Source organism: Sapajus apella, unplaced genomic scaffold (genome assembly GCF_009761245.1).
Source record: "Sapajus apella isolate SASKATOON/1434 unplaced genomic scaffold, GSC_monkey_1.0 scaffold80, whole genome shotgun sequence".
NCBI lineage: Eukaryota > Metazoa > Chordata > Mammalia > Primates > Cebidae > Sapajus > Sapajus apella.
The window spans coordinates 6,194,640-6,218,346 of NW_022437020.1; the positions used below are offsets into that span (position 1 = coordinate 6,194,640).

Consider the following 23,707-nt stretch of genomic DNA (forward strand, 5'->3'; position numbering starts at 1 on the left):
AAGATCATACCACTGCACTCCAGCCTGGGCAACAGAGAGAGACTCAGTCTCACAAAACAAACAAGAAAACAAACAAAATGGAGAAACATTTTTCCTCTTGTGTTATTTAGTATTCAGTCAGGGAAGTAGTTCCACTTGGAGTGATACAGACTGTGGGGATTACTATAAAGGCTGGATCTTATGACTTGTGGGATGTGGTGGTGAGAGCTCCAATCGCGGCAGGTCAGCAGGAGCTATGGCTGGGAAGAAAAGCTGGACATAAAGTGGTGACTGCAAGGACACACTGAAACCCATGAGGACATACTGAAACTCACAGAGACAAATGGAAACATGTGAGCACAAATTGGTACTCTTCCTTGTCTCTCATTGCCTGCAATTTTGATGGCACAGGAGATCTGAAGAAGGAGTGACACCCTTGGCCACATTTCTGAACAGGACTTGGCCTAAGACTTGAAGAGACAGCAGGAACTGCAGTAGAGGGGGCCCAAACGGCTGTCCCTACCAGCAAGAAGAGCCACTGGGTCACTGACAACAGGCCGTAGGTCTAGTGAGGCTGGGTGCCCTACTCCAACTCTCTGAGCCTCAGGACAGCTGTTTTACTTCACCTGCCTAGTCATTCACAAATTCCTCTGCAGCCAACCTTCACTCAAACCATAACAGGAAGGCAATTCTGGAAATACTGTTTCCAGATCTGCTGGGTTGACCCTTAGAAACCATCACAGCTCTATACCCAGTTCCACTTGGCCTTGGGAATCCAATTTGACATTGTCTACTATGGGTTCCATACATCAGTGGTAGTACCAAGCATAGTACCTGGAAGATGGACAGAGAAGACAGGGAGAGCTAGAGTTAGTCATGGAATCAAGTGGTGAAATTACAGGATGGTCTGGAGTGAAATATGGTTAAACATGTACCACTGCTCAGGGATCAAGGAGCAAATCAGTATCACATATTGATTTTATTGAAGTACTCTTCGAAGTCCTGCAAGATGGGGAAAGCTAACCACAGCTAGGTTTAGCACAGGTACAAAGAATGAGAAAGACAAAATATTATGATTTTGATTACACCTGGCTAACACATATTATCTAAGACTTTATGTGCCTTCTACCTAAAGAGAAATGAATACAGACTTCATTTCTATGTTGGTTTCATATTGGTATGTCTAAGCTGATTTAAAATTGCAAATGTTTCAGAATGTCTTGATATAAGGGAGACCTCAGATATGTTAAACAAGAGAGCAATAGCCAGAAGGAATCCTACACTCTCATCAGGGTTAATTCAAAACATTTGTGGGTCTTGTGTTGTTACTCATTATTAACAGACTGCTTCAAATTCCCCTTAAATCTAAAATAGGTTTAGAGTTCATACCAGTTAATTTTCACTTACGTTTTGGATCAAGACACCCAAATTTAAACTTATTTAATAATAAAATTAACCAAAGGGTGATTGATCCTAATGGCCTTCTGGAAACACACACAGACACACACAAACACACACACACACATACACACACAGAAACCACATAAAGTACAGAAATACACACACAAACATACATAAATATATATACATAGAGAAGCTATAAATGCAATTCCTATTCACCAGAGCCAGCCTCACCCTCTGCTTCCAGCCAAGTAGACTTGTTGCTTCTGAATTGTTCTTATTTATAGACATCTTTCTATACATATACACACAAATATACATATCTATGTATATAAACATATATACACACATACATTGTGTATATATTTTTTTCTTTATAACAGGGAAGTTTGACATATTAATTCTCTTATAATTAGATTGGACACCTTTCCATATCAATAATAATGAAAATATCTCATTCTTTGTATGCATTTCGCTTTGTCTATTTATCATAATGTATTTAACTGTTGATGGGCACTTAGGTTGCTCCCCTAGCCCCCTTTAAAAAATAGCATTCCATCCTAAAAGATTCCTGGTGACATCTCTTCTTTCTTGCTCAGTCTTTTATAACACATGCATTGGATTCCAGGGCATGAGAGAGAACCCACGCCCTTTTACACACCTGACGAATGAAGAGAACATTAACTTGAATGCGTCTCTCATTCCATAAATGTTTGGGCTATTCGCTTCCTTCTTCTCACTCAGATCAGGATGATGTGATGAAGATAAGGGCCTGCCTTCATAGACTTGGCCCACTGCTGAGCCCACTGCACCTGAGGAAGCCAACGATTTTTTATCTTCAGCTCTATATGGCATTGTCAAAACAGATTTCTGAATTTCAAAAATACATTAGACATTGCTTCATGGCCATAGTAAAATTTATTTATTTTGAAACTGTTCATTAGATTCATTGGTTGATGTGGACCCAGTGATCAATACAGTTCCACAATGAAGAATTCTTCACTCTTTCCAGGTTTATAAGAAATGTTCTTTGCATAAACATCACTTTATGCTAAAGTGTTCATTCTCCTGGCCAGAATACTCCTCCCTAAGAAATAGCTCATAAAACAAGATGAAAGCTAACATTTTGCAGCCACTAGTCCATCGTTTTCTTCATTGAAGGATTGTGTAGGTTTGCACTTAGTCTCTTGATCATTCAGCAATCAATGCCAACAGCAGAATTACTTGTTTCTCATTAGCAAGCTGTCCTTCAGCTTTAGCATTTTATTGCACCCTGATCATGCTCTTTGTAAGAGGACTCAGAACTTCAAATTAATAGGTGGTTTAGTATAATCCAGCTTACGAACCCGGTGCTTCTGCCTGGGAAACTATGTAACATACGTCAGATATGTTCTATTACTAACTACCACCGCCCTCTTGAAAAATTTACTTCTTGTTGAAGTCCATGGTCTAGTGAACATAAAAATATGATAGCCATCTCATTATTGCCTATAGTACTTTTATAAAGACAATCCTATCAGATCTCTCAAGGATGAAACTTTAGTTAGAGTGACATTCTCTTTTCCCTTATCTTTCTCATATTTTCATAACTCCTTGTAATTCTGGAAAGATAGATTTGCTATCCCACTGTAGATTGTAAGCTACTTGCTTATCATGTGTGGCCCAGATAATAATGAAAGAAACAAAGGATGGAAAAAAGGAAAGGAGAAGGAATGGAAGGAGGAACAAAAAAGGAGAAGGGGAAAAGGATGGAAAAAGGAAATACCTTTACAACTGCATGCTGTGGAGAATAACAACTTAAATAAAATCAAAAGAGATAATTATATATTTGAATGTACCAATCATTCCACCAACATGCAATCTATTAATACTATACAGTCTATGCCAAGTGCAATGCCTCAAAAAAAGGCATGACTCACAGGACTCAATGGTTCATAATATTTAAAAATAGGAGTATTTCATCAGTTGACCTGGTGTTCTCTTGAAGGGAGCTGATGGGAATGATTGATCTTTAGAAAGAAGCCCCAGAGTGACCCAACTAGAGCGCTCATCTCCTAAATCAAGCACATAACCTGGTGCCTGCAGCTAGCAGGTTCTCAAGTAAATATTAGGAGAATAAATGCTTAGGTCAAGGAATTCTCACAGCTGCCTTTAATAAGCCTATACTTTCTGCCCATGGTTGTTAGCAGTATATGACGCTAGTAATGAAAATAAAAGAAAAAATTATAGAAACAAAAAGTTAAAATATTTAAAACTATATATTAATAATCCAAAGGAAATTAAAAGTGGATAAGGAGTGATGTGATATCAATAACACTGGAGCACACATAGGGAAGAATGGCATTGGATAAGATAGGTTCTGAAGGATCAGATGGAACAGAGATGCATCATGACTGCTTGTATTTATTTATATTATTTTAATTTATATTTATTATTCTTCGACTTAGCTGATATATTGACTAACCCGGTAGTTTAAAATTTCCTTTAAAAGATTATGTTATATAGGAAAGGAATCAAGAACGACTTTATATCTTTTCACATCTATGACCACAGGATATAAGGTAGACGCTCAAAAATAGGAGGTTTTTTTTAATATAAATAAATGACTAGTAAATATTACTGGCTAATTTCTGTAAAAGAATTGGCATTTGCAGAGCATTGCTTAGAAAATATTCCAATAGATGACATCTGGTTATTCACATACTTAAGCTGATGCGTGTGTCACGTTTTACTTCATCACTATATGTGTGTTTTGCATTGTGAATTAGTTTGTTATGGACATACCTTTATTTCCTGGTAATTTGGAAGGCCATGTTTTGATAATGTGTTTGATATGGTTTGGCTGTGTTCCCACCCAAATCTCATCTTAAATTCCCATGTGGTGTGGGAGGGACCTGATGGGAGGTAATTGAACCTCGGGAGTAGGTCTTTCCCATGCTGTTCTCAGGATAGTGAATAAGTCTCATGAGATCTGATGGTTTATAAGAAGGAATTTTCCTGCAAAAGCTCTCTCTTTGCCTGTCACCATCCATGTAAGATGTGACTTGCATCTTCTTGCCTTCCACTATGATTGTGAGGCCTCCCTAGCCATGTGCAACTGAAAGTCCATTAAACCTCTTTCTTTTGTGAATTGCCCAGTCTCAGGTACATCTTTATTCACAGTGTGAAAAGAGACTAATACAGTCTTCTTCCATAATGCTAAAGGAAAGGCTATATGGCTTTTTTGTTTGGGGGCCAGAAACGCTATATGGCTTGTTTGTTTGGGGGACAGATTTCTGCACTTTTTGTTGTTCCACTTCCATATCAAACTTGACATTGTTTTTGCTTTTCTCAAAGAGATATTTGTAGAGACCAAGAACTTTATAAATGGCAAGTAGGTACAAGCAATAACACTGAATTTTCCAAATCATGAATGCAAGGCTTCAGAAATGCACCATAGATGAGTTCTGTTCACTTCTGTAATATAAAAAAATGAATGCAGCAATACTCCCCAGAATGATACCTGGTTCTTGAGCCCCTTTTAAACCACACCAAAGTGCTCAAACCAACAGTGACCAAGAGAGAAACAGAGAGTCAGGAGGCAGACAGACCCAATTTAACCTGAGGCTTCACCTCTTGATAACATCAAAGTTTAGGTAGTTGATTGAATACTCTGGAGTTTATTTTTCCAATGTGCAATTCAACATAGTAATACTTTCTTCTTAGAGTTTAAGATTAAATGAAATGATGTTTTTAAAGAAATTCATTAGTAGCCTGATCATAGGCACATTATGCATAAGTGATGCCTATTCTCTTTGTTGATAAATACATCAAATATTCAAATTAAAATATGCTTTTTATAAATCTGGTTGGGTGAAGTGGGACATTTAATGATTCTCTGTGTGTGCCAAGCCTGAAGGTATGTATTGACAGAAACCCAAAGCAGAAGAATAACTGGTGATACACAAATGACTTTTGGCACACAGAAGTCAAGCATCAAGATGTGATAAGGGGTGGATTTGGACAACTTTTAAATACATCTTATTTTACTTGCCTATTTTTTAAATTACAAAATTAAAAGAAGCAAAGCATTTCAGTTGGAGTATTATTCTTCTCATTTTATGGAGGGAAACTGAAGCTTAGGGTGTTTCCTTAAGCTACCTCAAAACACAGCTGAAAAAAGTGGCAGCTCCAATTGCTATCTCCTGCCATGTATGTTCGCATCTCCTCTGTCTACAGGTGAGAAAACTGAGGCCTGGAGCAGGAAAAGATGGGAAGAATACAGAATGGCTGTCCAGTCTGATGGCCCTGCATTTCCAATCCTGCCGCTACCCTTTGCAGGCAGCGTGAGCTCCAACAAAAACAATTAACCTCTTTAAACCTCCATAGATTCTAAACGGTGTATTTTTAATTGGCTTGTTTAGCGTTTCCTAAAATATATCCCTTTGGAACACTTGTTTCATCAGATGTTTAAAAGTGTTAAATAAAAAAAAATGTTTCAGTGGTCCAATAAGTCTTGGAAACACTGGTTTAAAACAAAGTTAAAGAAGTCCCTATACTGCAAAATCTTCAGAGCCTCGAAAATGCTAATTGTTTAAAAATCTCCAAGGGACTTGGGAATGAACAGGAAACATCAATGTTTTAAACAAAATAGTTTGGGAAGTCACGTTTTATGTGTTCCATCTCACTGTATTGTATCTTAATGTTTCTAAATGGTGAGGTTTTTTTAATCATTTAAACATCTTTTCAATTTTTTCATACATAACCACTACAAAGATTACAATACGGGACATCCTCCCCTGAGAAGTTCCCTACCTACTCTTTCTCTGTCATCTTCCCCAAAAGGAGCCAATATTCAGATTGCTATAACTTTGGATAAGTTTTGTCTACTCAATAACTTTATGTAAAGGAAATGCAAGTATACGGAGAATATTTTTCAGTGTGCCTGGCTTCCTTAGCTCTGTGTTTCTTTTTGTTTGTTTTATTGTTACCACTTGGGGCATTTAACCAGTTTACTGAGGAGCAAAATTGACATACACCAAACCACACTTATTTAAAGTATATCACTTTAGAAGTTTTGACATATGTTTACACCTGTGAAATGATTATTCACAATCAAGACAATGAACCTATCCCTTGGCCAAGAGTTCCCTCCCCAACGCTTGGCAAGTCCCTCCCTCCTGTCTGCTCACCCCCATCATCACTAAGCAGCCACTGCTCTATATTCTGCCACTATAAATTGGTTTGCATTTTCTAGAATTTTATACATATTAAATGATACATATACACATTTCCCTAGTTTCTATTACTCAGAAAATATTTTGTGATTCATCCATGTCACTGCATTTATTAATAGTTCATTCTATTATTTAGTAACATTATATGGATACATCATAATTGGTTTATCCATTCACAAGTTAATGCATATTTATTTCCAGCTATTGATTGTTACAAATGATGCTGCTCTGAACATCTGTGTTCAAGTCTTTGAATGGACATAAGCTTTCATTACTCTGGGTAATACCTAGGATAGAAATGGCTGAATCATATGGTACATACGTGTTTTACTTTTTCAAAAAGTGCTAATGCATTTTTCCAAGTGCTAACAGCATTTTACATTCTTACCAGCAATGACTAAGAATTCCAGTTTCTCCACATCCTCTCTAAGACTTAGTATAGTCAGTTTTTTCTTTAATTTTAGTCATTTTAATAGATGTGTAGTAGTATCTCTTCATGGGTTTAGTTTGCATTTCCCTAATGGCTAATGGTGGTGGGCATCTTTTCATGTGCTTATTGGCTTCATCTAATTTGGTGAGACATGTATTCAAATTTTGTGACCATAGTTTTATTCCATTTTTTTCTTATTGAGTTTAGAGACTTCTTGATATATTCTACATACAAATTTTTTATGAGTTACATAATTTGAGATCACTTTCTTATAGTCTGTAACTTATTTTTTCAATATCTGAATGATGTACTTTGAAGAACAGAAACTTTGAATTTTGGTGAAGCCCAATTTATCAATGCATATTTTTCTAATTTATGCTTTTGCTGTCATAGCTAAGAAATATTTGCCTAACTCCAGGTTATAAAGATTCATACTATATTTTATTTTAGAAATTTCATGGTGTTAGGATGTACTTTAGCTCTTTTACACATTTTTAGTTTTTTATATATATATATACTCTAAGGTATACTTAGGATTTCATTTTTGCTTATAGATTTCTAAATGTTCTAGTATCACTTATTTAAAAAGATTATTATGTCTAAACTAAATTGTTTTTGCACCTTTGCTGAAAATCATTTGTTTTCCTATATATTTAGTGGAAAATTTCTGGATTCTATTCTCTTCCACTGATGTATTTTTATATCAGTATTATTTTGTATCAGTATTACATTGTCTTGATGACCATAGCTTTATAGATTTTGAAGTCAGGTAGTGTTAATTCTCCAACTTTGTTTTTCTTCAAATTGTTTTGGCTCTTCTTAGTGCTTTGAAGTTCTACGTAAATTTTAGAATCATCTTTTCAAGTCCTACAAAATCCTATGAGACACTGTATGGGATTGTGTTAAATTTGTAAATTGCTTTGGGATAAATTGGCATCTTAGCAACATTGAGTCCTTCAGCGATAATCACAGTGTATTCCTTCTTTATGCCTTTCTTAATTTGTCTCAGCTGGGTTTTTTAGTTTTGATTGTATAGGTTTTGCACACCTTTTCTCAGATTTATATCTAAGTGTTTCATAGGTTTTTAATATTACAAATAGTGTTATTTTTTATTTCAATTTTCAATTGTGCTTGGAAAAATTCATCTGTCTCTTCATACATCACATATTTGTTAAATATCTTAGCATATGCTGTGTGCTCATAATTATGCTAGATTTTGAGGATGGGGAAGAAACATAAGACTGTAAAATTATGATCCCCTTTTCCAAAAATGATCTATTTATATTACAGTTTTATTTTAAATATGATCTATTTGGAAAGATGGGTCTTAACCAACAGAAGAAGACAGGTAATCATCCCAGGCTATGGGTATCAAAATACAAATTGGGGAGTATAAATATTTTCTACCTTTAAAAAAAAATAGATAAATTTTATTAAGCACTTAATCTGTCCTAGGCACTGGGTTACTAAACACTTCACATGCTTTTTCTCACCCAGTCTTCACATAATTCTAGGAGATATTTGTCCATTATATCTTTGAATTATAGAAAAGGAAAGTGCATGCATGGTCTTAATTTAGAATACTTCCAGGAGTGGTAATTTTGTGAGACCTGTAGTTGAGTAAAATGTAATGAGGGGGATCTTTCTTGGAATAAAAAAAAAAAAAAAAAAAAAAATCCAAGAAAGAAGTCACAGAAGCAGAGAGTTTCCTAACCCTAGACTACAATGTGAACTAAACACTTGGCATGTTAATCTCAAAAATGTACTTTATTTCTGAGTTAGTGACCATCTTGGAATTTCCTATATTTCCTAATATTTGTATAATTTTCAAGTTTATAAATGCTTTCATTTTATTGTATTTGTAGCCTAGGGTTGCCATAGCAAAGTACCACAAACTGAACTGCTTTTGTAACAGAAACTGATGGTCTCACAGTTCTGAAGGTTGGAAGTCCAAAATCAAAGTGTCAGCAGGATTGGTTCTCTCAGGACTGTGAAAAGAAACCTATTCCATGCCCTTTAACTTAGCTTCAGGTGGCTTACTGGAAATCTTTGGCATTCCTTGGCTTGTAGAAATATCTACAGATCTCTTCTATTATCTTCAAATGACATTTTCCCTGGTGTATCTGTGCCCAAAGTTCCCCCTTTTATGAGAACATCAGTCATACTGGGCTAGTGGCCCACCCTACTTCAGAACGACCTCACCTTACCTAGTTATGTCTGCAACGGCTTTATTCCCAAGGAAGGTACAGTCTGAAATAGGGGGGTTAACACATCAACATATGAAATTATTCAACCCATAACACATGCTTTAGAAGATCATTTTGTTTGTTTCTAAGTGAAGGCACAGCACCTAAGCAAGAGGTGTCTTTGTCTTATGGGTGCAAGCCGCAGTAATAGATGTTTACTGGAGTACCACCAAAATATAATCACATCTTAAACAAGGTCCTTATCATGATTACTAATTAACAACAACACTAATGAGCCAAAATTGAATTATTTTGAATTATTAAGAATGAACCTGATTGGTTTCTCTGCCTTCTGACAGTGAGTTTGGTCCATAGCAATCTGTGCTCCGTAATCCTGGAGAATTATTATCACTAGACATTACAATTGGGAGGGAACCTCACGGATCAACAGATATAAAATGCTAAGCAGACCTAAGGACAGCACATCATTAAGCACAATGACTGGTATGACTTTCTGATACGGACCCTAGGAAGTTTCTCCAATAAATTGGGTAACTGGAATGAGGATTAGCCATTTCCTGTTTTGACACCTGAACGTAGACCACAACTGACCTTCCATAAACACTGCCCTTTCTCTCTTGCCCCTCCCTATCATAGGAATGGCCACCGACTCCATTTTTCACTATCTGATCCAAGTCATCCAGGGCCAGTGATGAATATTTACCCACGTTGGGAAAATTTCTCTCTCTTAATTGAGACTTTGGGTTAAAGACTGAGAACTAAGAGTAATGTCTAATAAGTGCCTGAATTAGAATGTTATGTAAGGCTAGAACTGGACTGGACTAGAACACATATAAAACCAGGGCAGGTTTGAATTTGGGCCTTTAGGGGTAGAGAAGAGTGGTGCAGGTAAGCAAAGAGAAGCAGAGACAAGAGAGCACATAACCTTAAAGAGATGGAGGAAAGAGACTTTACTCCCCAAAGCTCAGTCATTGGGAGTTGCCTTCATTGGAGCAGTTAATCCTTGACCTTGGGTCTTGTAATACCTGAGGTTTCTCATAAGCCAATGCCCCTTTATAACCGTATTTGCTTTGTAATCTTCCTGTGATTTCCAACCCAAAAAGCATGTCAATTACAGATGTTTAGTCCAAATTTCTCATTTAACATAACAAAAATATTTACTGAGTGTCTACTATGTGCCAAACACTCAGCACTAGGAAATGAAAGCTAAAGGAACACCAGAATCTTCTGGTGTCAACTAAATCAATGATCACAGAACTGTGGTCAGTTTTATAAAGAAGTAGCAGAGGTTGCTATAAAAAGAACATTTTATTGCACTCAGGAGTCAGGGTGGGACTTCTAAGAAGGTAATATTTTATCTGAGATTGCACTTTGTGCTTGATAGATTCATCATTTTTGCTTTCCTGTTGTTTCACTTTGAAACTAAGTAGGAAATTGCTTGATGAAAAAAAAAAAAAAACACTTTTCTTTACCGGTAACGGAAACGCTCTGAGGAGTAAAATATCAGGATGAAGAAAGGAACTGCAGAAAGTCCCCATTTCTGCAGGGTCACGTGCAAATGGAGGGAGACGGGAGGGGGAGGCGATAAAGGAGAAATGGCAATGATATGAGCTCTGTTCTGAAACTAAGGTGGGCTTTTGTGTAGTCTGGGGAGTATAATGACATGATCATATTTGCAGTTTAGGAAGTTTATTTTGGCAGAGTGTGGGGGATCATTTCAAGGGCCATACTGGAGGAAATGAGACAAGTTGGGAGGCTGACCTAGTCATCCAGGTGAGAAATGATGCAAACCTGAACTAAGAAACTGGCAGAATGAATAGAAAAGGTGATGGATATGAGATATTTAGAAAAGATAATCTGTAAGACTTACTAAGTCAGAGGGAGGAATAGAATGGGATAATGACTGGATATCCCACTTAAGTGATAATAATGATAGTCCTCAAGATAAAGGAAACAACTCTGCCCTTCCTTCTCCCACCCAAACACTACGGGTTCAGTCTTCATTTACTCTCCTCCACATACTATCAGCTCTTAGGAGTGAAGGGTAATTTATGATTGCTCCTAAGCCATGGGTAACCCATTCCCCAGGAAGTCATAATACAGGACTGGCCCTATCAAAATTTAACATTGTTTTGCTATCGTGACTTTGCAAGGAAATACATGCATGAATATGCTAGTACTGCTTTTTCATTTTTCTTTTATTTTCTCCCCACAATATGTTTTTCAAAAATGCTTCTGAGTCTTTAATGAATAAGTGCAATGTTGTCCTCAAGATGTAAATATCTATACTACTATGCTTAATACATGTATTGATAAAGGCGCTGAAGATGCTCATTGTGTATTTGTCATTTTCTTTTTTTTTTTTTTTTTTTTTTTTTTTTGGAGAGTGGTTGGGAGAAGTTAGTATATATCACATGGCTTTCACTGCTACTCAATAAAAAATCTCCTATTGAATTTACCAATGCTCTCCAGAAGGGGTGACCCCTAACACATGTCAATAGTCTGGACATGTGTTAGGCTCAGAGGGGTGTGAAAATAATGAGGGGCAGAAGAGGGATAGAAGGAACCAGAGATCAGCTATGCACAAGAAAGAGACAAGTAGATAAACTGAGTTTCATTGTCTTTTTGCTTTTCATATTTTCCCTTGCAATAAAAAAAAATAAAAAATTCTTCCACCAGCCAGAAAGATGCAATTACATTCATAGAAACATACTCTGAGTGTTAAGAAATGACAAATGGGGGCCACTAGTCACCCTACCCTCCTTACACAGAAGAGAATCAATGGTTTCCACCTAACCTTGGTACAAGCAGCAAGCTTTCATTTTATATGAACTACGAAAGATGTGGTGCATAATGCCCCAATCAAAGTGCATTCTTGTTGTGGATGCCTGTTTTGATTGTGTTTATTCATTGCAGTGGTGAATACCATCAGCCTCTCCATCCAATGCAGGCCAAAGAGTGGAGAAGCTGCTGCCCCCAACGATATCTCTAGGCCCAGAACGATGGAAAAAAAAAAAAGGGAAATTTAAGGTATTGAAACTGGAACTACAAAGAGATATAAAAGAATAGACAGGCATTAGAAAACTCACTGCAGGGGGTTGAAAGCAAGAAAGAGGGGAACAAACATCTATTACAACAAAATAATAAAGTGTCTTTGAAACTTTAAGGGAAAAATCATCATGTTTTGTGAAAAGATGGCGAGACATGTTCATTGATCTTTTTTAAGAGACAACAAAAAATTGGCCGTCGACTGAATAAAAGAAAATGAAGTTCCATTAATACAATCTGCTGAAAGACAACTCAGATAAATTGATCAATGCAGTACAAATCATTTCTAACCTTTCCCCCTATTTGGAGAGGATGTTTTTTCAAGAGTGTAAACAACATACATCATCAACTTCAAGTGCTTTTTAGATGGCTTTTCCAGCAATAATGGAAATGGAGAATTTCTGGAACTAAGTATGTAATGCTTTCTATAATTATAGGTCCGAAGAATATCAATACATTTGGAGAGATTTGGACATATTTAAAAAAAATTTTTGGTAACTTCCATGTTGAAATTTCTCCTTCAATTTTATCTTTAGACTTCTTTACAGAAAATATTTATATATAAGCCACAGTGGCTCTATTATATAATCTAGGATCCACTGTTAAAGACCTTCTACTTGAAAAGATAATCACATTTCTGTATATATCTGTATGGATACTTTTAAAAGAAACCGTTTTTCTTCTCAACATGGTTGCTTCTCAATTCAAAGGAAGAGAAAAAAAAAGAAAGAAAAAGAAATCTTTTTGTTTCTTCTACCTCCCTCTACCAAGTAAAAGATTACCTACCCACAGCCTACAAATTACAATAAACTATGCAAAACTTATAGAGTTTCTGAGAAAAACTTGTTGGTTCCTTAGGAGTCAAGTTGTTTATTTTAATGTGTGACAGTGATTATATATAGCTTATTGTACTAAAAAAATTAGGTATCTCAATGATTATATGGCAATCTATTTGGTATAAAACATTTTAAATGAGTGACTACTTCTTTAAGGAAAGGGGTTTTCTGAAAGGTAATATTAAAACAATATTTATAAAACTCTAACTCATTTTTATTCTGTATATATTGACATGTCTTCAGGTAAGCAGGTATTTAAAGTACAACTTTCCATATTGCTAAACCAAAATAATGAACCTGATATTGTCTCTGGATGTTAGGCTTTGTGTGGACCATAAACCTGTGGAATACAATTTTAAGTACTGTGTTTTCTAAATGTGTTTTTGGTTATTTATGAAAAATGCATTCCAATTTGTATTAAATATATAGGTATTTCTTCCCAGGGAGGCATCTGCTCAACGTGAAACCCCAGAGAATTATCTAATATATAAACATATCCATGAACACACACAGGGGAGGGGCATAAAGACAGTCTTGACATCTTGGCAGGTGATACCGACTGAAATATTGCTCTATGGGCCCTAGCAAATTTCTCTTTAGGGTACTTCTTTTAATACCTAGAGGGGAAGAGGCACACTCTGCAGATCCTTCAGTGGATTCAGCATTCTCAATCTCTTAAGCAAGAATCGCTCTTGAGACCAAATTGCACTCTTCCAGGGAGAAGGTACATCTTTCGGATTAGGGCTGCAGTTACCTAAGATCAGGGAATGAGGCAGTGGTGTATCAGTTCCCTTAGTGATTTTCTACTGCACATTTTAACAACTTGCTAAATGCTTACAGCACACATTTTCTCTATTTCTTTTTCTTTCTTTTTTTTTTTGCTGAAGTTGTACGAGAAAATAGAGACATCAAGATATAAAGAGTCATAGAGAAATCAAAGAAAAACATGATTTATAGAAAAACCTCTTAAAACTATGAGAAATAGATCCCAGGGAACTGTAAATAGTCCTCCTCTTCAAAGAAAGCCATTTTCACAGCCTGATAGATCATCTGAAGACTTTTTCAAAATAAGGAAGTTTGGGCATTGTTTCAATTCATGTTTTTATTTTAAACAGCCCTGGAGAGGTAAAAGAAAATTCATCCAGGGCTTCAGCGTGCTGAAGCCCTGGATGAATTTTCTTTTTCCTCTGCAGAGGTGTTTTATACCTAGAAAAGACCTGAGACTTCTATCCACCCACTTGATCTAAGAAGGTGGAAATGACAACTCATTGTAATCTTGCCTTTACTATTGAGAGTATTATGCTAAATGCATTTGAGGTTTTTAGTAAGCAAATCAGAGTGAAACAGTGTGATGGGAACAATACTCAATTTAAGGAATTCCCAGATTTCCTTTCTTTCACTGTAACTGTGAAGTGAAGTTCTTTCTCGGCCAGCATCTGGTTCCTGGTTAGCAGATCACACTTCGTGCTCTGAGTGTTAGAATCTTCCTCTCATTCTCTGTCCACCTTAAGGTTTCACATCATGACAGCATTCTAAAGGCATTCCCATATATGTTGAATTCCCAAAATTCAACATATTGTAACATAGGCTCATCTGGTTACCTACCTAAGAAGCACACACACACTCCTACTTGATATTGTTTTTAAACTTTGTTATGAAATCTAATAAAACATTTCAGCTGCAGAGATTGCATGGGGATTTTGACAGTTAATTCCATTTCCTTTTATTTATTTTGTTAGGAGGGGCTAGCTTATCAGATTTATGTATCTGTCAAATCTCAGGTAAATTTGTACTGCTTATGAGAAAAATGTGAGTTAAAAACGCGACTCTAGATGATTCAAATACAATGATGGTCTATTTTATAAAGCTGAAGAGGATTTAAATAGAGAGTAACCCTAGAAGAAAATCTAGGCAAAACCATTCAGGACATAGGTGTAGGCAAGGACTTCATGACCAAAACACCTAAAGCATTGACAACAAAAGCCAAAATAGACAAATGGGACCTAATCAAACTCCACAGCTTCTGCACGGCAAAAAAAAAGTCATTACAGTGAATCGGCAACCAACAGAATGGGAAAAAATTTTGCAGTTTACCCATCTGACAAAGGGCTGATATCCAGAATTTACAAAGAACTAAAACAGATTTACAAGAAAAAAACTAACAAGCCCATTCAAAAGTGGGCAAAGGATATGAACAGACACTTTACAAAAGAAGACATACATGAGGCCAACAAACATATGAAAAAATGCTCATCATCACTGGTCATTAGAGAAATGCAAATCAAAACAACATTGAGATACCATCTCATGCCAGTTAGAATGGAGATCATTAAAAAATCTGGAGACAACAGATGCTGGAGAGGATGTGGAGAAATAGGAATACTTTTACACTGTTGGTGGGAGTGTAAATTAGTTCAACCATTGTGGAAGACAGTGTGGCGATTCCTCAAGGACCTAGAAATAGAAATTCCATTTGACCCAGCAATCCCATTACTGGGTATATATCCAAAGGATTACAAATCGTTCTACTATAAGGACACGTGCACACAAATGTTCACTGCAGCACTGTTTACAATAGCAAAGACCTGGAACCAACCCAAATGCCCATCGACGATAGACTGGATAGGGAAAATGTGGCACATATACACCATGGAATATTATGCAGCCATCAAAAACGATGAGTTTGTGTCCTTTGTAGGGACATGGATGAACCTGGAAACCATCATTCTCAGCAAACTGACAGAAGAGCAGAAGATCAAACACCGCATGTTCTCACTCATAGGCGGATGTTGAACAATGAGAACACATGGACACAGGGAGGGGAGCACTACACACTGGGGTCAGTTGAGGGGAAACAGGGGAGGGACGGTGGGGGGTGGGGAGCTGGGGAGAGATAGCAAGGGGAGAAATGCCAGATGTAGGTGATGGGGAGGAAGGCAGCAAATCACACTGCCACGTGTGTACCTATGCAACAATTTTGCATATTCTTCACATGTACCCCAAAACCTAAAATGCAATAAAATAAACGGGGAAAAAAAATAAAAAGAGAGAGTAACTTAACACAGAAGGTTCTTCAGGAAAAATGAGGAATTATCTTTTATGGAATGCATACATTGGAAGCATTCAATCCAAGGCATGGTGCCAGACACTTAACATTGACTGCAAGGTTTAGTCTCCGCATTATTCCCATGAATTAGGCTTGATCCCTATATTAAAGATGAGTCAATTCAGTCTCTCTGAAGTTACATAATTTGCTCAAGCAATAGGGAAATGGCGGAGAATAGATCTGGACCAAGGAAGTGTATTTTATTCCACTGTGGGAACTAAGAACCGTAATAATATGTCTTTCATTATGCTCACCAATCAAAAAGAGAACTGTTAAACTCTTGAAATCTCCACTCATATGCAACAAATTCAACAGGAAAATCAATGCAATCCATTTGCTTATTCATATGTTAATCTCATCTAAAAACACTCTCACAGTTACACCCAAAGTAATATTTGACCAACTATCTGGGCACCACATGGCCCAGTCAAGTTAGCACATAAAATTAGCAACATCCTTTCAGGGTGAGGTATATCCAATGTACATAATGTATAATTAAGTTGATGGTTGATCTCATTTAGGGATAGTTCTGTGTCAGGAATTTAGCCTTGGTGTCTCTGGCAGAGTATGTATCTCACAGGGGAAGTAGCTAGATCAGATTTAGCAAGTACAAGTTCATACCGTTGGGTCATCAATCTTTGCCACCATGGCTACTCCATATGTGCATATGCAACCACTCCAACAGTAAGCTTATATGATACTATAAGTCTCTATAAATCAATATTAGGACTGAATTTCAAAAATATTCAAAATGTTTCCATGTTTTCTGCCCAGTCTATTGGTACCTGAGCAAATAATCACATGTTTATTTAGGAAAGAAATGGAAAAGTTTGAATGTACACATACTGTTGCAGAGTCTTAGCTCCTGGGGGACTTAGGCACTATTTAAGGCAGTAAGTCTGGACCCCAAAACATGCAGAAACTGGATAAGATAATTGAAGCAGCTACCTTTATCTACAAATTATGCTTCCTTAGTTTATTTTGATTTTACAGATTGAGCAGGATTCTCTTTGCTATTCAAGTATTTTAACCCTGTGGAAACTAAGTTTTGTTAACTATGGCTCTCTACAGATTAAGACCCTTGGTTTCCACTTGACCATACTGATTATTATAATTACATTCAGTTGGCTTCTGTGTTAGACTATTCTTGCATTGCTATAAATAAATACCTGATACTAATTTATAATGAAAAGAGGTTTAATTGGCTCATGATTCTACAGGCTATACAGGAAGCATGGTGCCGGCATCTACTTCTGGTGAAGGTCTCAGGAAATTTACAATTATGACAGAAAGTGAAGGGAAGCCAGCACATCACATGGGGAGAGGAAGCAAGAAGGGAAAGGGGGAGGTGCCACACACTTTTAAGCAACCAGATCTTGCAAGAACTCACTACTGTACCAAGGTGTGAGAGATCTGATCCCATGACCCAAACACTTCTCATTAGGTTCCATCTCCAACATTGGGGATTCCATTTCAACATGAGATTGGGGTGGGACAAATATCCAAACTTTATCAGCTTCTGGTGATTGCATGGTGCCACATGCTTTCTATTCTTTTGTGGTTTCTTTATGTCCACTGCTATCACTGAGTCTTGTTCTCTAATGAACTTTCCTATCAACAGTCTCTGGCCTACAGATGGGAGACACCTTTGAAATTCTTAGTGATATTGGTGTCCTTTATGCTAGTTTACTCCTATACAACTTTTAAAAATAATCAGTCCCTTCCATGGAACAAGTCAATTGATGGCTTTTTCTACTTTTCATAGCATAGCTCCTCCAGCATGCTCATTTCTCTGACCTTTAAATCCCTATTTTCTAGCACCTGCCATAGCAATTCTGGCATGTCAACTTTGCTTAACTTAAGTCATCACTTTCTTTCTGCCTTTAGGAGCCATGATAGCAGCATATCTGCACCATTTTACTTGCTTTTTTTAATGGTGTTGAGTACAGTATTTGGGGAGAGTGCCCCCAAATTGGTAACTTTCTCTTATTCCATCTTATCTTACACCCCCATGGACCTCAAATTCTACATACATACTCTCCCAATTCATACATACTCTCCCAATTTCTGCAATATATGTTGACTAAGACTGCAGCTCCTTACCAAAATAGAAATATGGTGCTTTCTCCCTTTGCACTGATACAAAGGTTGTTACATGCTATTTTGCATAGAGGAGGACTCTCCATAATCTTCATGCTAAGGGAAATACTACCACATTAATAGAGAAGACTGTGCTACTTTTGTAGGTTCAGAGAATTTAGGAGAATATGGGCATTTTGCTACATTAATTCAAATATGTTATTTCACCTACATTATCTTCATAGCATACAATTGTTCGTGCTATTCCCTTATAATCATTTTTAACAACACATAATGCATCTATTTTATTATTTTATTCATTTTTAAAAATGGAGTCTCACTATGTTGCTTAGGCTGGACTCCTACTGCCGGGAGTTCAAGAGTATAACTGAAACAATTCCCTGGGAGAACTTCTGGAAGTTCAAGAATTCACTGAGCAACTCCTGCCTCAGCCTCCCAGGATGGTTGGACTATAGGCACCTGCCACTGCACCCAGCCCTTATACACACCTTTATTTTTGCAATATTTGTAACAATGTCCATTCTCAATTGTATGACTGTCATAATTTGACTCTTTCTTTTTCTTTCAGGTAGACTACAAAAGGTTTTGTCAATTTTGTTGATCTTTGGAAAAAATTAATATTTGCTTATATTGATTTTCTTAATTTTTTTCTATTCGTTTTATGTATTTTTTCTCTCATGTTTAGTATTTCCTTTATGTTTGATAAATACTTAGTTTATTGTTCATCTTCTATTTTCTTTATATGAAAAAATCGGCTATTTGAGATCTTTCTACTTTTTTATTATAGCATTTACAGCTCTAAATATCCCTATTAACACAGTTTTAGCTGCATACTATATGCTTTGGTATGTACTGTTTTCAGTCCCATTCATATTGAAGTATTTTACAAATTCTTTTAGGATCTTTTTTCTCTGATTTATTGGTTTATTTTAGAGCATGTTCTTTAATTTCCACATATTTGTGAATTTTCCAAATATTCTTCTGTTATTTATTTCTACTTTCATTCTGTTGTGGGCTAAGGACATATTTTATATTAATTTTAAATCTTAAAAAATGTTGAGACTTGTTTTATGGCCTAACATAGAGTTGAGTCTGGAGAATGCTACATTTTCACTTGAGAAGAATGTATACATTATTCTTGTTGAGTGCAGTGTTATACAGTTTTCTGTAAAGTCTTGTTGATTTATAGTGTTGGTCAAGCTTTCTATTTCCTTGTTAATTTTTTCTTCAGTTGTTATTTATATTAGCATAACCATCTCAGTACTTTTGTGGTTACAGTCCGCAAGTTGTTTCAGGTTGTTTATATTTTACAATCTAAAATATGTAGCTTAAATCTAACAATCTTTTCCTTTTGATTGGAGTATTTAATTCATTCACATTTAATGTTATTGACATGATTGTGTGTACTTCTGCCATTTTGTTTTTTGTTTCCTATATGCCTCATGTCTTTTTTAACCCTTGATTACTTGTTTTGGTCTTCTCTTTTATTAAATGAACATTTTCTAATGGAATATTTAAATATTTTAATAATTTTATTTTTAGGTATTTACTTAGCGGTTTCCTGAGGGACTACAATATTCCCTCAACTTATCAGAATCTACATTAGATTTATATTCACTTAGTTCAGGTGAAATATAAAAACTTTACTCCTATATACCTCAATTCCCACCCGGAGTTTTTGTGCTCTTATTGTTATATAAATTATTTCTTCATATGCTACAAACCCCAAAATATACTGATAAAATCATTGCTTTATAATACGTTAAGTTTTTTAGGGAAGCAGAGAGAAGAAAGGAGAAAATTAGACTTTGTTATAGTAATCTCCTTATTTTCTCTTTCCGGTCCTCTTCATTTCTTCCTAGGTATTTGAGCTGTGGTGTCATTTTCTCATTCCTATATAGCTTTATTCCTACCTACTTCCTCTATGCTCTTATTTTCAAATATATTGCATTTCTATGTTATAGCCTCAATAATATAATTATGTACATATTTTAACAATTGTTTTTTAAAAGGACTAAGAGAAGAAAAAAGAACAAATAGGCAATTATTTTATTTTTTGTAGTTGCCCACATAATTATCTTTTTCAGTGCTCTTTTTTTCTCTCTGTGGATTTGATTACTGACTGCTGTAACTTGCTTTCAGTTTGATTAATCTCCTTTGATATTTTGAAAAGCAATTTTTATAGAAATAATTATCTGGAGTTTTATTTAGCTTAGAAGGTATTCACTACACTTTTTTCCCCCCTTTTGAGACTAAGTCTTGCTCTGTCACCCAGGCTAGATTGTGGTGGCGCCATCTCGGCTCACTGCAACCTCTGCCTCCTGGGTTCAAGCAGTTGTCCTGCCTCAGCCTCCCAAGTAGCTAGGATTACAGTCATGTGCCACCAAGCCCCGCTAATTTTTGTATTTTTGGTAGAGACAGGGTTTTGCCATGTTGGTCTGGTTGGTCTTGAATTCCTGACTTCAGGTGATCCACCCACCTTGGCCTCCCAATGTGCTAGGATTACAGGTGTGAGCCACTGCGCCTGGCCTGAACTTTCATTTTTTAAAACATAATTTCATTGTATGTATACTTGGCTGACAGTTTTTACTTTTAGCCCTTTAACTATGTCACCCCACTGCCTTCTGACCTCCATTGTTTCTGCTGCAAAGTCAGCTATTAATCTAAGTAGAATCTCCTGGTACTTGTGTACTTTTTCTCTTACCATTTTCAAAATATTATGTTTATCTTTGGCTTTTAACATATTGACTATGATGTGTCTGGGTGTTGACAAATCTATGCACTTATCCTCCTTCTAGTTCATTAATTGTCCTTGGATATTTCGATAATGTCTTCATCAAATTTTTGAAGTTTTCAGCCATTATTTGTTTGAATATTTGTCCTTTTCTTTCTTGCCTATACTTCTGGTATCTCTAGTATATGTAGGATTATGCATTTATTGTTATCCCACATTTTTTCTGAGGCTGCCTGTTATTTTTTTCCTCTGTTCTTCAGATTGCATGATCTCTGTTGAATCTATCTTCAAATATACTCATTCTTTCTTCTACTATCTTATATCTACATTAAACCCTGCTAGTAAACTTTTATTTTTTTAATTTTTTTTTTTTTTTTTACTTCTTAGAGTTTCACTTCTGTCACCCAGGCCCGAGTGCAATGATGTGATCCTGGCTCACTGCAACCTCTACCTCCTGGGTTCAAGTGATTCTCCTGCCTCAGCCTTCCAAAGTACCTGCGATTACAGGCACCTGCCACCATGCCCCACTGACTTTTTTGTATTTTTAGTGGAGATGGGATTTTTCCACGTTAGCCAGGCTTGTCTTTAACTCCTGACCTCAGGTGGTCCACCTGCCTCGGCCTCCCAAAGTGCTGGGATTACAGGCATGAGCTGCCATGCTGGGCCTTTTTACTTCCAACATAGAATTTTCATTTGAATTCTTTTAATGCTTTTTGTATCTTTATTGAAATATAATACATTTGATAAGGCATTGTCATCATAATAATCCTTTAATTATTGAAGTATGATTTTTCTTTAGTTTTTGAACATATCTATAATAATTGCTTTGAGTTGTTTGTTAATTCACCATCTGGGCCTCTTCCAAAGCAGTATTTCCATTGCTCACTTTCTATCTTCTGTCTAACATTTTCCTATTGATTTGTAGATGACATCTTTGTTGCTGTCGAAACTGAAATTTTTAAAATAATATATTCTAGCAACTCCCTATTGCAATTCCCCTCACCAACACACCCTAAGGGTTGTTTTGGCTGTTTATGTGGTTATTTGTTTAGTAAATTTGGTGAACTAATTCTATAGTCTGTTTCCACTATAGCATTAAGTTTCTGCTATTCCTGCTCAAATTTTAACCCTTGTCTTTATCTTGTCACTAATTAGGTGTTGCCCCTGGATCTGTATAAGACACTTATTCACCAAAGGCTGTATTTAATACCTTGCAGCCAGACAGATTTTTACCTTTTTCATTGAATGTATATATCTTGTATATATCTAGTTTGGAGGCTGATGACAGTGTTTAAGAAACTTATGTTTTGTTTTTTATGTTGTTTGGTTTTTTAATCTATGTTCAGCCAGTGACTAGTGACTTGGAGGTACCTTCTTTAACAGCTCTCTCAAGAGGGTACAGTCTTGAGAATACGCATGGTCTTCTAGATCATGAAGAATGTCTGTGATGCAATTTTTACATCTGGATTCTTAGGAGTTGCCCTTGGGTCCGAATAAGTAGTTGTTCAGTGTTTTGTCAAAAGCTGTATTTCAGCCTTTTTTTTTTTTTTTTTCCTGCCAGTAAGGCCCCATGTTAATGATTCCATGTGTGATTTGAGAAATGCTTACAAAGGAGCCCTCATCTTCATCTTCTTGGCCATAGTGGTCCAGAGTAGAGCACTTGGCACAGACCTTCTCCAGCTGGGCATGCAAGTGGGTATTAAGGGAATGGTTAGGGATTCCAATTCCACAGACTCATTGTTCCCTATGAAACTCAGTAGATGCTTTTGAATGAATATTTTCCTTCTCACTATATTCCCTTAGGACACTTTTCATAAACAAAAACTAATTGTTTTCTTATAAATGTTCATGAGTTAAATTTCTATTGTGCTGGGGAGAGGATCCAATTATTAGTGATTACTTCCCTTCAGGATGGTGGAGAATCAAAGGCTGTATTTAAAACCTTAAAGCCAGATAGATTTTTACCTTTTCAGTTAAATGTATGTATGTGGTTTGGAGGCTGAGGTCATGTTAGAGTTTAGGAAAATTATGTTTTGATGGAGGATCTTTCTCTACCATCCTGAAAGTAGTAATTATTAATAATGTTTTTCAGTATAGTGTCAGTCTCCAAAGCTATTTTCAGGTGATACCCTGTCCTCATTTGAAGTCATACACACTGAATCCTTGCTTTATGCACTTTTTTCCACTTTATCTAATTTATTAAACATGCTGCAAAAAAACTCCAGGAAAATTGTTCCAGCCATGGCCATTGCTAATTTCTAAAAGGACCAAAATGAGTACTTCATTGAATTGGTCATTAATTGCTTGAACTCCATGTGTCAAGAGAAAACAAACCTTTTATTTAGGGACTAGAGCTTAAATACCCTGAGCTGACTTGGGTAAAATGCTTGACAATAGGTTTTGGACAGTCACAAAGCTGTCAATCAAATCAGTTGTTTGGGGAAGTTAAAATGCTGGGTAAAGGAAAAAAGGACCTATCATTTGAGCTTAGTTTGTAATCTGAAAGGTGCCAAACCATTTCTCACTTCTTCATGATGCCTGCAGTACACTTGGATTCTTTGAAGCAGTGAAGCCCAAAGTAACTATGAGATAACACTTCTTGCTAAATTACATCTTTGTGTATCCTTGCAATAAACACCTATTACCAAAG

At 36.2% G+C, this 23,707-nt stretch overlaps 1 long non-coding RNA gene across 1 annotated transcript in view; it reads right to left on the minus strand.

Annotated features, from left to right (window-relative positions):
• Positions 1 to 23,707, minus strand: part of LOC116533189 — a 250,753-nt gene that overhangs the window by 152,752 nt on the left and 74,294 nt on the right. The gene's annotated exons all lie outside the window — the stretch shown is intronic.